We start from the raw sequence: 14,244 nt of genomic DNA on the forward strand, positions 1-14,244 counted from the left end.
TTTTAAACCTCCAGTTGGTAAGTGAGTTACCAACCTAAAATGAAGTCCTTATACTAGGATGGATGAGCATGAACCAAAACTTGAGATCTAACAACCTCAAATTTTGAGAAGGTACAGAACACAAGCTTAGTATTTTGACTCATTATCATGAGTAATAATAATTACTCAAAATTGACAAGTGTACTCCTATAACCCAAGTGATAGATACCTGCATTTCTTGGGGGGGAATGGCAAGTCTCCTGCCATTTAAGGGGTTTGTACCCTCTCTCATTAGTTTTTGGGTTCACTGAGTTTGCAAGACTGGATTGTTGGAAGAGAGCATTAGTTCAGTGAGTCTCAACCTCTTTTGGGGTCAGGACCCATTGGTAAACTTTGATGGCCTGTTGTAACCCAGTAAATAGCTTTAGTGCAAAACACATTTGTCTTATTATATATTTCTTACCTACATTATACACATTAACATAAGTAGTATGTCACATATACCAGAGTAGGGCTCTCTGCACTGGTGTTGCAACCTCATGAAGGAGGGATGTCTGGACAAAACCCAAGCAGCAATGCAACCCAATGAACCTGAAGTGGGAAGCAGAGTCCAGCAGGACTGGAGCCCTGTGGCGTTAGTGCAAGGCAGGCTCTGCCATCTCCATGCAAGGTCTCCCTCCCAAACTGGGGGCAAGTCCTGACCCTCCCTACCACACAGCACACTCCATGTGACATGGACACATTCTGGTGACCCAAAATTGGGTCATGACCCACAGGCCTGCCTTAGTGCACAGTTGCCTATTTTACAGAAAGATAAAAGCACAGCAGTTTTCACTACACATGCAAATAATCAAATGCAAACAGGGGGGACAGATCTTCACCTAGTGTAAATTGACAGTTCCATTGACTTCAGTGAGTCAGCTAATGTAACTTCAACAGTGATATTTTTTACACCATCGAAACACTGTGCCCCATTTGCATGTGATTACGTGGCTCTCTACAAATACAGACATGCAACTTGCTATTCCATACTCATTTATAATGTATAAGGTGTGATGCACAAAGAATCTAGGCTGGATTTGATTTTTGCAATTGCTTTTGAATTGTACCAGTAGTGTGTGTGGCATTTAAATCTATGTATGTGGAAGGTTGATTACTGGGTTTTTTTTAAAATAGAGAGGCAAATTATTCTGTTACTTGAGCCCTGAAGCTAGTTGCTCTGGGAACACAAAGGAACAAGTAGAACAAAATATTTTTCCCTTCATAAAAGCATGCAATGTCCCATCTCTTCATAACCCAATTAAGAAACAACTAGGGTTTGAAAAGGGGGTGGTTATTGTCAGTGCCTGGAAATTGTGTCAAATGCATTAAACTGGTTAGCTTGCATTGAAGCCTCTAATGGGTTGTGAGGATTCTTTCCTGATACATCTCCAGCTCTATGAAGGTACTATATTTTACTCACAACTATTTTATTAAGGGGCATATTCATTTAACATCAATCTATTTAAAGAGTCACTGTCCAGTCAAAAGTCACGTGAAACCATTTTCTTCCAGCTTCTATTGCTTTAAATCAGAAGTAACTTCACTGAAGTCAGTAGGCCTAACTATGCATACCCATAAGTTTTTGCAGGATCAGGGCCTGTAGGTTCCTAGAGACCTCTCATTACTTGTCTATAAAGTTCTATGCTGCCCTCACATACTGAATAATCTGAAATAAATGTTTATTTTTTTAATGGTGACCACTGCAATCTAGCACTATTGCCTACTCACTAAACAGAATTTCAAGAAATAAAAAATAAACAAAAAACCCACAATATTCCTCTTTGGCTACAAACTAACATAACAGATGAGTTACATACAATAGTTACAGACAAGGGAGAGATTATAATGCTTCCTAGAAACACAAGCACAGTATCCAGAGATAATTAAATGCATCTCCACACACACAAATAAATCTTGTGACTATTGTCCAGTCCAAATACTTCAGCTGGACACTGTGGAACTCTTGGCTAAGGACTTGGTCCATGGGAAGTCTGAAGCAGACTTTGATGTCAGCACTTCCATCTGGGGGGTGGGAAAGACTGGAGAATCTTCACCATTCAGCTGCATCCTCTGCTGCTAGAGCCTGTGTGTACAGTATACAAGAACCTTGAGGAACTGTGGTGGAGTACACATAATCAGCATATCTCGTACACATCCCCACTCTGCAAAAAGTAATGCTGTGATATTCTCTGAATCAGCAGAGGAAGAGACAAAACAAGAGAGACACCCACAAATCTTGTAGAATGGCAATAGCATGGATACATCTGACACCCTGACTACCACAGGGTTAATTATTTATGAGGACTAGTAGAGCTGCAGGATTTCCTTGGATAAACATGATAGCGCTCCTCCTTCCCCTCAAAACAGCCTATGAACTAAAGAATGTGAACCCAGGAAAAGAGAAACTAAAAGGGAGAGAAGAAAAGGAGGACTTGTGGCACTTTAGGACTTAGTCTCTAAGGTGCCACAAGTCCTCCTTCTCTTTTTGTGGCTACAGACTAACACAGCTGCTACTCTAAAAGGGAGAGAGGATCCTTATGGTATAATCTAAAGAGAGAACTTATCTTTCAACTTTAAGTTCAGACTCTGGCTAAGGTCATTTATTTTTTTAAAAACTTTGGTAGCATGAACTGAGGAGCATTAGAGGAGAAGGATACCTAGTTTGCCATATACTCTTAGTTTATTTATTTGTCCACCTTGCTCCACTGCTTGAGCTCCAGGGTAGCCTCTCAGTGATAGGCTACACTGAGCGCTATCAGGTGGTTGTATAGTCTAGGGAATAAACTATTGGTCTGTGAGTCAGGACATCGAGTTCTATACCTAGTTTTGCTACTAACCTGCTGTATGACCTTGGGCACATAACCTCTTTATGCTGCTATTTCCTCTCCCAAATCTTGTCTGTTTAGCTTGCAAGCAATTTTGGCACAGGGACTGTTTTGCCATGTCTGTGCAGTGCCTATCACAATGGGGCCTTATCTCAGCTGGATCAACAAAGCACGACCATAATACAAATACAAATAAAACAATCCTGATGTAACACGCTGCTGTGGATACCCAGAGCTGTGAGCCACTGTTACCCCTCTGCCTCAGCAAGAATGAGTTTTGCTAGCACTTAGACTAGAAGGGGGATATTTTCCTAACCAGCAAACTCCTCAAGGCTCTCCCAGCCCCAACTTTGCCCAGCAGGTAACAATCAATTATCTCCAAGCTTCTCATAGATGTTTCTCTGCAAATCACAGCCCCTATCACAGATTTTAAGATTACTGATTTGTTAAAAAGAATCACTACGTCACAGCTTCTCATTTTAACTGAGGTAAATACATCCTTGCCTTCAAAACACAGCACTAAATTGTTTATAGTAAAAGTAAAATGTTTATTAACATGAAAGCATGGATTAAGCAATACCCAGTAAAAGATGAAGGTAGAGATAGTTACAAGCAAATAAGTGAAAACATGCATTTAAGTCTAAACCTTAATTTAGCAAGATACAGTCTGTTCAAGATTGTTTCTCTCACCTCCAATCTCCTTTCCAGTATGCTTTTTATTACTGGTCAGCCTGGCTAGGACCCATCAGAGATTAAATTGCTTGCCGTTGTCTATGGTGACTAATAAAGATGGAGCCTCTTTCTGTTGCTTATATTCCCAAAGGGATTCAAGACTGCTTCCTGGGGATTTGATCTCTTCTCTCTCAGGTGAAGGAGCCATATTAATTCTTCGCCTCTCAAGTTCAAGAACAGGATAACCCCTGCGGGTTTAGCTCAATAGCTTTGTTTACTGTTTTTTATAAACTGAGATAAACCCACATTCTTGTGTCTAGCACAAACTTGTGTATCGCTTTTACCTAGGCTAATCTGTCTGGTGTTATATATGTTCTAGTAACATCATACAGGGCCCAATCACATCAGCCACACTATCAGAGGCTTGTTCACCTGCACATCCACCAATGTGATATGTGCCAGCATGCCCCTCTGCCTTGTACATTGGTCAAACTGGACAGTCTCTATGTAAAAGAATAAATGGACACAAATCAGACATCAAGAATTATAATATTCAAAAACCAGTCGGAGAACACTTCAATCTCTCTGGTCACTCATTAGAGACCTAAAAGTGACAATTCTTCAACAAAATCTTCTCATGAGAGATTGCTGAATTGGAATTAATTTGCAAACTGGATACAATTAACTTAGGCTTGAATAGAGACTGGGAGTGGATGGGTCATTACACAAAGTAAAACTATTTCCCCATGTTTATTCCTCCCCTCTCCCCCCACTGTTCCTCAGACATTCTTGTCAACTGCTGGAAATAGCCCACCTTGATCATCACTACAAAAGGTTTTCTCCCCCTCCCCCCCCCCGCTCTCTTGCTGGTATTAGCTCATCTTAAGTGATCACTCTCCTTACAGTGTGTACGGTAACACCCATTGTTTCATGTTCTGTGTATATAAATCTCCCCACTGTATTTTCCACTGAATGCATCCGATGAAGTGAGCTGTAGCTCATGAAAGCTTATGCTCAAATAAATTGGTTAGTCTCTAAGGTGCCACAAGTACTCCTTTTCTTTTTGCGAATACAGACTAACACAGCTGCTACTCCGAAACCTGTCATCATACAGAGGGAATTTATAACTTCACATATAAAGTTAGCACATGCATTTCACAAGGAGATTAATAAACAGCACGGTATTAGCTGTCATATGATACCACAAAAGACAATTTTTTTACAAATATCATTGTGAAGATGTGAGTACAGGGGTGCTTAGGATAACACCTGCATTCTTAATAAAGAAGTTGGTATATCAGTAAAGAGACATGAGATGATCAATGCCAGGAGCAACACAATCAGTCTGTTTTAGCATTGATTAATGCAAGAGGAAAGTCTGAGTTTTTTAGAATCTGAGAGAATGCTGAGAATGCTGACATTATCAGCTAAGATTATTTTTCTGAAGGACACTAAGTCTTGCCTCAGATTGGCACAAATACTTCCTGCAAATAAGTGTAAAGTATATGCAGAAACCATGAGAAACAAAAAAGAATGACCTTAGTTTTATGCTTATTTAAGCACAGAAAATTATGAGACATCTAGCTTTTTAAAAATCACGAATGTAGGAAACTGAAGCAGAAAACTCTTGATGCTAAGAATTTATTATGAGATTAGTTTCCAAAAACAGGATAGCTGTGAACAGCAATATCATGATTTAGATCAGCTGAAGATCAGCCCCAATGAATATGGCCATGCAAATAGCACTGAATTGAACTTGTAGCATTTACAATAATTATTCACACATTATTGCAAGTAGCAATTTTCACAGCTCTTGCTCTAAATATTTGTTACATTTTAGCCAAAGGAAGTGAAAAACTCTTTATCCCTTTATGAAGTACTCAATATTTGGCTTGCCTAACTTTGAAGTGAATGGTTTTTCTTTTAACAGAAAAGTCACTACCTACACCTTTCCAGAGGAAATAACCTTATGAACAAAAATGAAGGAAAGGCTAAACCCATTGATTACAATATCATTTAATATAGCCACAACAAGGGATTTACTCCGTACTTTTTCAGTGCCTCTTTCAGATTTAGCCCAGGCTTTGTCAGGATAATTTCAAGAGGATCAGGCTCTGTTTCACAGTTTAGCCCCAACATTCCCTTTGTCTTTAACAATATCCCCCCCATTAGCTTATGGTGGGCATGGAGATAAACAGCCTCCCCAGCAATAGCACTGACAGAATTTCTCCACATGGAATAGTATTAGTAAACTGTTTTTTCCTCACAAAATTAGTATTTAATTAAACACAAGAAAAACCCACAAGAAACATAATACTCTGGACCTTTAATCACAATTGTCAAGGCTGAGTCCCCACTCTGTCACTTCAAGTGCAGGAAGTGGGGGCCTGCAAGGATTTTTTTTAAAAAAAGTAATACTTGCCACTCCAGGCTTGTATTACACTCCCAAGGTTACAGCTTTTCTCTGACCTTGACTTGGTAAATGCTTCCACAGCCCAAATGCAAACAAAAACTAACAAACAAACAAACAAAAAAAAACAACACAACCCTTTGAACCTAGGAAGGAGCACTTGGGAATTCCTCCCTGTGGGGTACCCTCAAGCCCTTTCACACCCACACCCCCTCTCCCCTCTGGGAGAGAGCTTATCCAAATTGTTTCCACTAGACATAGAAAATACTTTCTCATACCTGGTTCAAACCTTACACAGCATTTCTGCTTATAGCATTGCTGCTCCATGTCCCTGTAGCCTAGAGAACAACAGACAAAGGGAAACTTTCTTTCCCATTTTTAAAAATTATAGCCTTCCCATTGGCTCTTTTGGTCAGATGCCCACTCCTTTTCTTTTACCAGTGGGCTTGTTAACCCTTTACAGGTAAAGCAAGCGGAGAACAGACCAAAAGGGATTTTACAGCTAACTGGCTGTCCCTCAAAGGGAGCTACTCCTCTCCCCCCTACTTCGTGTATCACAACAATATTTATGGTTATAAATAAGATTTATGAGCAGACCCATAATTAGAGCAGAGAAGGAAGGAATGTGGGTCAGGAAAATAAGTTTACCACAGCAGTAAAAGTGTGTATTTGTCACACAAAAACACTGTAAAAGATATGTCATTTATTTACCCAGACGTGCATAAACAGAGAGCTGTATGTAGTATTCACACGTACATACGTATATAAAAGAGGAAGCACAGAATGTGGAACAACATTTTTATCAGAGTCTGAGGTGGCTGTATTACTTACTTCAGGCAAAGCCCTGCGTAACTTTTGTGGATCTGCCCAAATGAGTGCTAGTAAAACTTTTGCATCAACCTGCTCTGTGTATGCCCCCTATTTAACATAACTAATTTAAGAATTATTTAGGCATTTAGAAAATTGGGATTATTTTTATTTTTCCACTTAGAAAGCCAAGTTGCCTGTTTAATACAAGTTCACCTGTACAGACCCCTCGGACAGGAAAATAATAATACACTGATTACATTTCTAAAAGTGACCTTGTAACAGGGTTCACTTACTGCAAGACTGCCTCTTCCAGGCCAGGCATGATATAGCAGCTCATTTCTCCTTTGGTGTCCCCTGCCGATGGTCACTCTGTTTCTGTGATGGTCTCTCTTCCCATAATTCACAATGCTCTTCCTTCATGATTCAGCCCACCAGCTGGGTCACTGTATAGTCCACCTTCTGGGGTATCAGAAACTCATTAGAGGCCGCACCTTGTCCTGCACTCCTGTACTACTTTCCAGTGGCTGGTAGAGAACCCCAGACTCTTCCTCTACCCTGGGTTCTAACCCAGGGACATGAAAACCAGTAGCCAAGATCTTCACAGTTCCCTTCCTTATTGCCATTTCCCAGGGCTTCTTCCTAGCCTACCTTCTCAAACTTTCTTCCTCCATAACTCCTGTAGGGTTGACCGTTCTTCCAGGGCTTATCCTTCCCATAGAGCTTTTTGTTTCTAGAGAATAAGTACAGACCTTCTGTCTACAGCCTCCTGCTACTATAGACTTCCTCTTTTTCATAAGACAATCCCCTCTCCTCTCTGCAGCTGGTCTTCATCTGCAATTAGTGTTTATAAATCCCTGGACCTCCTTTCTGGTGCAATTGTGAAGTTAACTGGCCCCTTATGAGCCAGCTTAACCCCTTCCTGACTGGTGTGGATAAACACCCCGTCACAGACCTAAAATAGCTTTTTAATGCCTGAAAAATATCATAATTAAGTCTAGTAACTCAAGACCTTCCCAGAATAGAAATAAATGCTGTATACCACATGTAAAAGCTGGGAATATCCTCCTTTATAATAGTATGACACTTAGAATCATAGACTTTAAGGTCAGAAGGGACCATTATGATAGTCTAGTCTGACCTCCTGCACAACGTAGGTCACAGAATCTCACCCACCCACTCCTGTAACAAACCCCTAATCTATGTCTGAGCTATTGAAGTCCTCAAATCGTGGTTTAAAGACTTCAAGGTGCAGAAACTCCTCCAGCAAGTGACCCATGCCCCAGCCTGCAGAGGAAAGCGAAAACCCCCCAGGGCCTCTGCCAATCTGCCCTGGAGGAAAATTCCTTCCTGACCCCATATATGGCGATCAGCTAAACCCTGAGCATGTGGGCAAGACTCACCAGCCAGCCACCCAGGAAAGAATTCTCTGTAATAACTCAGATCCCACCCCATCTAACATCCCATCACTGGCCATTGGACATATCTACCACTAATAGTCGAAGATCAATTAATTGCCAAAATTAGGCTATCCCATTATACCATCCCCTCCCTTTTTGCCCTAATGGGCAATGAAATAGTAGACCCGAATTATGTTACCAGTCCAGAATGCAATATTGCCCAGCTTGGGACTCAGGACAATGCTATTTCATAAGTAAAATTCCATGAGTTGGGGGCAAAAAGATTCCTCTATGGTAAAATTATTTGGAGACTGATTTTTTTTTAAATGGTAACTGTTTGAAGCAGAAGTTTGGAATGTTAAAAATAACCCCTATGGAGAGGGATTAATGGACAGTGTGTCTCTAAGTCTGCTAAATGCACAATATCTTATATCTACAAGCAGATCTGGTATTCCCACTCACAGTTAAGGTTGTCCAACATTTTTCATTATAAAACCCTTTATACAATAGATTTAAATTTTGGCAGAGTTATACTTTTCAGGCTGAAATTTTCTATGCTGGGTGTCTGCCTCAAACTTTGGGACAGTTCTGGACAGTTGTTTTGCCCATATTAAAAAAAAAATCACACAACCTTTTCTTTCAGAAGCTCTGGTGCCTTCAGGCTTTGGAACAGTGGCTTGAAATTTGGCAGGAGTGTTGCCCTGATGTTCAGGATGTGCCTTTTGCTGCCTCTGAAAATCTACCCAAATCTGGCCAAGTTGTAAGCCTTAGGAAAATCTCAGGGTTTGCATGCTCAGATATTAGAGTTTGGCAGCTAAATTCTCCAAAATTTCATCTGTGCTGCGCATGCTCCCATGCAGAACTGCAGAGGCGGAGCAGGACTTTCCCTGCAATTGTTTTTTCCTATCTGACAAGGGAGCTGCTGTAGCACCAGACTGAGAGAAGAGACTGTATCTCCTGTTCTCTCTGTTTCAAATGCTGGTACCCAGGCAGCATGAACAGAGGAAGCAGAGGGATGAAGAAGTGAGTTGAGCAGAGGGAGGAAATGGAGTTTGCAGGACCCAGAGCATGGGAAGAAGTTAGGGATTGGAGAGGCAAGGGGGAGAAGGAGTTAAGGAAGAGTAGAAGGAGAAAGGGGTTGGAGACAGGAACTGGGGTGGGGAAGGGACTGTGGGTCCTAAAGTCCAACCTCCGCTGGAGGATCTATTATCAGTATGATTACACATGAAGAAATTTCAGTTTATTTGTTAAGAATATTTAGGAAATTATATTAAACCCCCTGTATATTAAAAGAACATTAAGGTAGAAAAATAAAGCACTCAGAAAGTTAGGAAATGCCAAAATTGGTTGCCCATGGGACCCAGCCCCTCTGTGCATATACATTATGATAGTCTGTAATCACATGAACACACTCTCATTTTTGCACAGGAAGGGTCTGCTCTGGGAGTGAATCAGAATTGTGGAGCAAAGGAAGCTGTTACCTGTTGGACCCCTGTTTCATTTGTTGTAGAATTTGAAAGGTGTACAGTGAATAAGGAAAGCACTTGAAGGAAGAGAAAGGATAACATCTTGTTTAAAGAAGTTGAATGCCTCTTAGAACTGGATTCTATCACTGCCTCTGCCACAGAGTTCCTATACGATGCTAGGCAACTCAATTAAATCACTATTTTCACAGCTGTCCACTAATTGTGTATTTGTCATTTTTGAGGTAACCAGTATGAGACCTCATTGGCCAAATTTGCAGAAATGCTCACAACTACAACTGAAATTGATTGGGACCATGCTTTGAACATATTAAATTCTATTTAAAAATGTATTCTGCAAAAAATGAGTCCCTAGGTGAGTCTAGCTGGGCATCCAAAATTAGTGGGCAATTTTGGCATTGGATGGTGTGCACTAAATAGGGCCTGCATCCACACACAATGAGGAGGTTAAAAAGAAATAGTGAATAACTTCCCATTCACTAAATGAAGCAGGAGTCCTGCAGAAAAAAATAAATAGATGATCATGTAAGAAAAGACTATACCATAATGACACAAGGGCAACCTCAATTCTGGCATTTACTAAATTGTGTGTGCTTGTACTTGCAACATGAACGTTATTTTAATATAGTGTGGTGATGTTGTTGTCATATGCAATATATACCGGATATGTGGAGGAGATATCAATGTAATAAGCATGAGTAATCCCATCCTTATGCAGAAAAGGACTTCAGCATGTGATTAATTCCTACTGACTTTCAGTGACTTAACTTAAGCACATGCTTAAGAAGTTTGCTAAAACTGAGCCAAATTGCAGAATCCATGTAACCATGCCAAAGAAATACAGCTAAGACTCCACATTCTCTTTCAGTTTATCCAGTCCATTAGATACTACTTAGATCCTCAAGGACAATTGTGGAACTTGGAAACAAATACCAAAAATACTTGTACCAATCATCTTCTAAGATAAATGTTGGACCTTTCAATTTTCAAGCATCACATGAACTAGAGCAGTTGGGAGGTGGTGTGGACCCACAGCTGGGGATAGAAGTTGAAGCCTGAATGCAGCGAACATGAGACCTTCCATTTAATAGTTATATGTGCTACATTTCTACATTTCCAAGACTCCACGAAAATCTTACCGCTCCCGTAGAAGCCTAATTTATGTTCTAAATGTATATTTCTATTTAAAGAAAGCTAAAACAAAACAAAAAAAAAACCCAAGGAAATTCCCAGACCAAACTATTATTCATTAAAGTTAAGGTTGCTACACTACTATTAATGATAGAATGAATAGAAACCCAAAATGGTACAGTTAAAGCCATACTAACCATTAACAAATGTAGAAATGCCACTGCCCTGATCCTGAAATCATTGGGCTTACTTACAATAGTGAAGTTAAAATGATTACAGGATGATGGCCTAAGTTAAGATATAATGTAATTAAAGATTTGAATACCTTTATAGTTCTTGTGTTCTCTAACATCAATGACTGATGCAGTCTCGCCAAACAGAGGTGAGGCACATTAGAAAGGCAGAAAGATAGCAATATCACTCTTCAGGGAGTTCTTGTTCAGTCAATAAACAGGCCTTATATGCTAGAGCTGTCAATCTGGCATCATGTAAGGTGGATAAAAAAAAATCAATGATTTTTTTGGGGAGAAAAAACTTTTTAAAAAATCAGATTTTTTTTAAATTTTGAGATTTAAATTATAAAATATTTTTCTTTTTAAAAATAAACCTGTTTAAAATGAAATCTGAATTTAATACAAAATACCTTAAAGTCTAAACATCTTATTTATAATATCTTAGAACATTTAAATAAAAAATAAATATGCTGAATCCATGAGCCTCTAAATAAAAGTTTGTGATAATGACTGCTTTTCTATATAAAGAAAGAATCCATGAGAAAACTTCTATTTTTGAGCTCAAGCTGTATGAATATGGCACAACCAGTCAGCCTAAGTAACTTAGGAGACTGTCTCATTTTCAAGAGTGTCTTAGGCAAGTAAGAACTTAAGCACCAGTTACTTTCATTTAGGCATGTTTGAAAATTTTCCTAGGCTGACCTGACATAAGCACTTTAATTTACTGAATTAATCCCTCTGTTTAGTAAATCGTTTAGTTGTAAATGTGAAACATGTTTTGATAAGAGACGTTCATGTATCCAAAACATAAGGACATTTTGTTTAATAAATTTTGTATACTGTTTTGTAAGTTTTTTAATTAAATACCAGTTACCACCCTAAGACAGCCTGACACAAATCATGAGCAAAAAGTTAATTATCTCGTAAATAAGCACTATTTCATTCACCATTTTCTAACATACTAAAAATGTATAATTAATAAGAATCTGGAAATATTAAGCTACATATTTACTTAAATAAATACACATAGTTATAGTGTGCCTTCCTAGGTAGCAAAAAGATGTACCAAATCTAGGGTAAAGGCTCTATTTAGTAGTAAATCAACATGTTGTAATGGTTATATCAACCAATGAGAATGCATCTTTCTTTATAAAATAACAAGTGCAAATGGAAAGGCTGATTAAAATTGATGATTTAAATCAAGACTTTCTACTAGGTGATTTAAATCATGATATAAGTCACTGATTTAAATCATCTTGATTTAAATCATTCCACCCTGCTTTCACAAGCACTTTATTAACTTTTAATTTAAAAAATCCCAAGTTGTACTAGTTTATAACGCAAAATTAAAAATAAAACTAGGGAAATACGTTTTATTTTGTAATACAATTTAATGGTTTTCTTCCCTCACTATTATGAATCACATTTGTCTTCAACAGTCATAAATAGACTTTTAATATACAGGACTTGAAGGAATTTTGGAAAATGTATTTCACCGCTCATATATTTTTCAACATACTGAAATGTGTCTCACTAACTTTCTTCTACTACAATGAAAAATGTAGTGCTCTACTACAATATTACAAAGTTTCCTTAAGGGATTCATGACCCTGGATATACAGTTAAAGGAGCCAATTTGAAGGGGTTATTTGCCTGATTCCCAAGTATTGCTTTATTTACTTTTAAGGGTAAAACTTTCTAGTTCAAAAATACTGTGGGGCCTTAGGAACAGTGCAACATTTAACTTCCGTGCCCTGCTGCCTACTGGAATTCACAGACCTGAGTTAAGGGTGGAGCGGGGGCCGTAAGAGGGAGAGCGAGGGTGGAGCCTTGGCAGAGGGGGGCAGACTGCAGATGGCACACCAATGGGGAAAAATAAAAGTCAGTGCCTATACTCCCTATTCGATGCCTAAACTAGCCAATAGCAAATGCTGAAGAGAGAGGTGTAGCCTAAGCCGCACCCCTCAAAGGGAATTACATATCTATCCCTGCTTGAGCTACACAGCCGTCAATCCTCTCCTGGGGTTAGTCACCTAAGCCAGGTCAGCAATTTAAAAACCAACAAGGAAGAGGAGTTGCCACTGCCCCAACTTTCCTATAATGTTTATCTCAGTGGTTAGAGAGTTCATCAAGGGTAAGGAAGAACCAGAGACTCCTCTTCCTGATGTGGAGCAGGGATTTGAACTTAGGTTTCCCACCATGATGATTGCCTTAACCACAAAGCCAAAGTTTAAGATGGGTACCACCTCTCCCTCTGTAGCAGCTGCATTTTGTGTGAGGCCTGATCTATTAAGAAACTGCCTCCGAGAACACCTACTGAATCGGGCCCCACATGCAAGGTAAGCAGCAGAACATCTGGTTTGCAAATCCCACCATGAGTTAGGTGTCAAGCGGCTGAACAGTTTCAAGGCAGAGGATGTTGTTTGCATGCCCAGCTACCAAAATGTAGGTACCCTGGAAACTTTGATAGTGAGACCGTAGACTCCATATGTGTTAAGTAGCAACTAAAGGTTCTGTGAATGCCAGTGGTGTATAAATATTGTATGTTAGGTGCTTCAAATGGCAGTTAGGTGCCTAATTCCCCTTTGTATTCTATCCCTTTGTGTCACTTCAATATTGAATTTGCTGTTTCAACAAACAATATGATACAAAACCAAACCAAATAAGAGGCTAAAGATGGGTGCTGCTTAGGATCCTAATTAAAATGTTTACACAGTATCGTGAAAGAGATGAGTGAACTCATCAAAGAAAGAATTTAACAGGGGGTTCAAACTGTTCTTAGAGCTCTCTTCTCTCCACCTGGGGGGCATGACTATAGATGACATTACTTCTGTTAGAAACATGATCTAGGTATTAAACGCATAGCCATGGTCATTGAAATGAAATTGTTTCAGCAGATATGCTCCACACAAATGCACATTACCTTTATCCCACCTCAAGTCTCTTTCCCTGCAATGCAATAAAATCTCTCTATAGAACATACATGGCAGGGACAGTTGGGACTCCACCTCCAAGGGAGAGTACAGAGCAGGGTAGTCACTCCTGAGCCCTCCCTAGGACTAGTTAGGACCCCATGTCCAGAGTTTTGTGATATATTTTCCCCAAATTATTAATGCCTAATACTGTTCCCACAGCCATGACATTTTTAGCAAGATCTCCATTTCTGGGTTTATTTTTGCATGCTTTGCCCGTGTTTTGACATTGCGTTATTACAGTGATGCTACTTGAGAAGATGTTGGCCCTTCTTAAGAACTTCAAATT

General features: G+C 39.4%; 1 long non-coding RNA gene across 1 annotated transcript in view; it reads right to left on the reverse strand.

Moving 5' to 3' along the window:
- Positions 1 to 6,265, reverse strand: part of LOC311521386 — a 126,369-nt gene extending 120,104 nt beyond the window's left edge. Inside the window, exon 1 of the long non-coding RNA XR_014711880.1 lies at positions 6,207 to 6,265. This is a non-coding gene — a long non-coding RNA (uncharacterized lncRNA). The remainder of the gene's footprint in view (positions 1 to 6,206) is intronic.
- Positions 6,266 to 14,244: the final 7,979 nt, after the last annotated feature.

Source organism: Lepidochelys olivacea (assembly GCF_965140295.1).
Source record: "Lepidochelys olivacea isolate rLepOli2 genome assembly, chromosome: 5".
NCBI classification, from domain to species: Eukaryota; Metazoa; Chordata; order Testudines; family Cheloniidae; genus Lepidochelys; species Lepidochelys olivacea.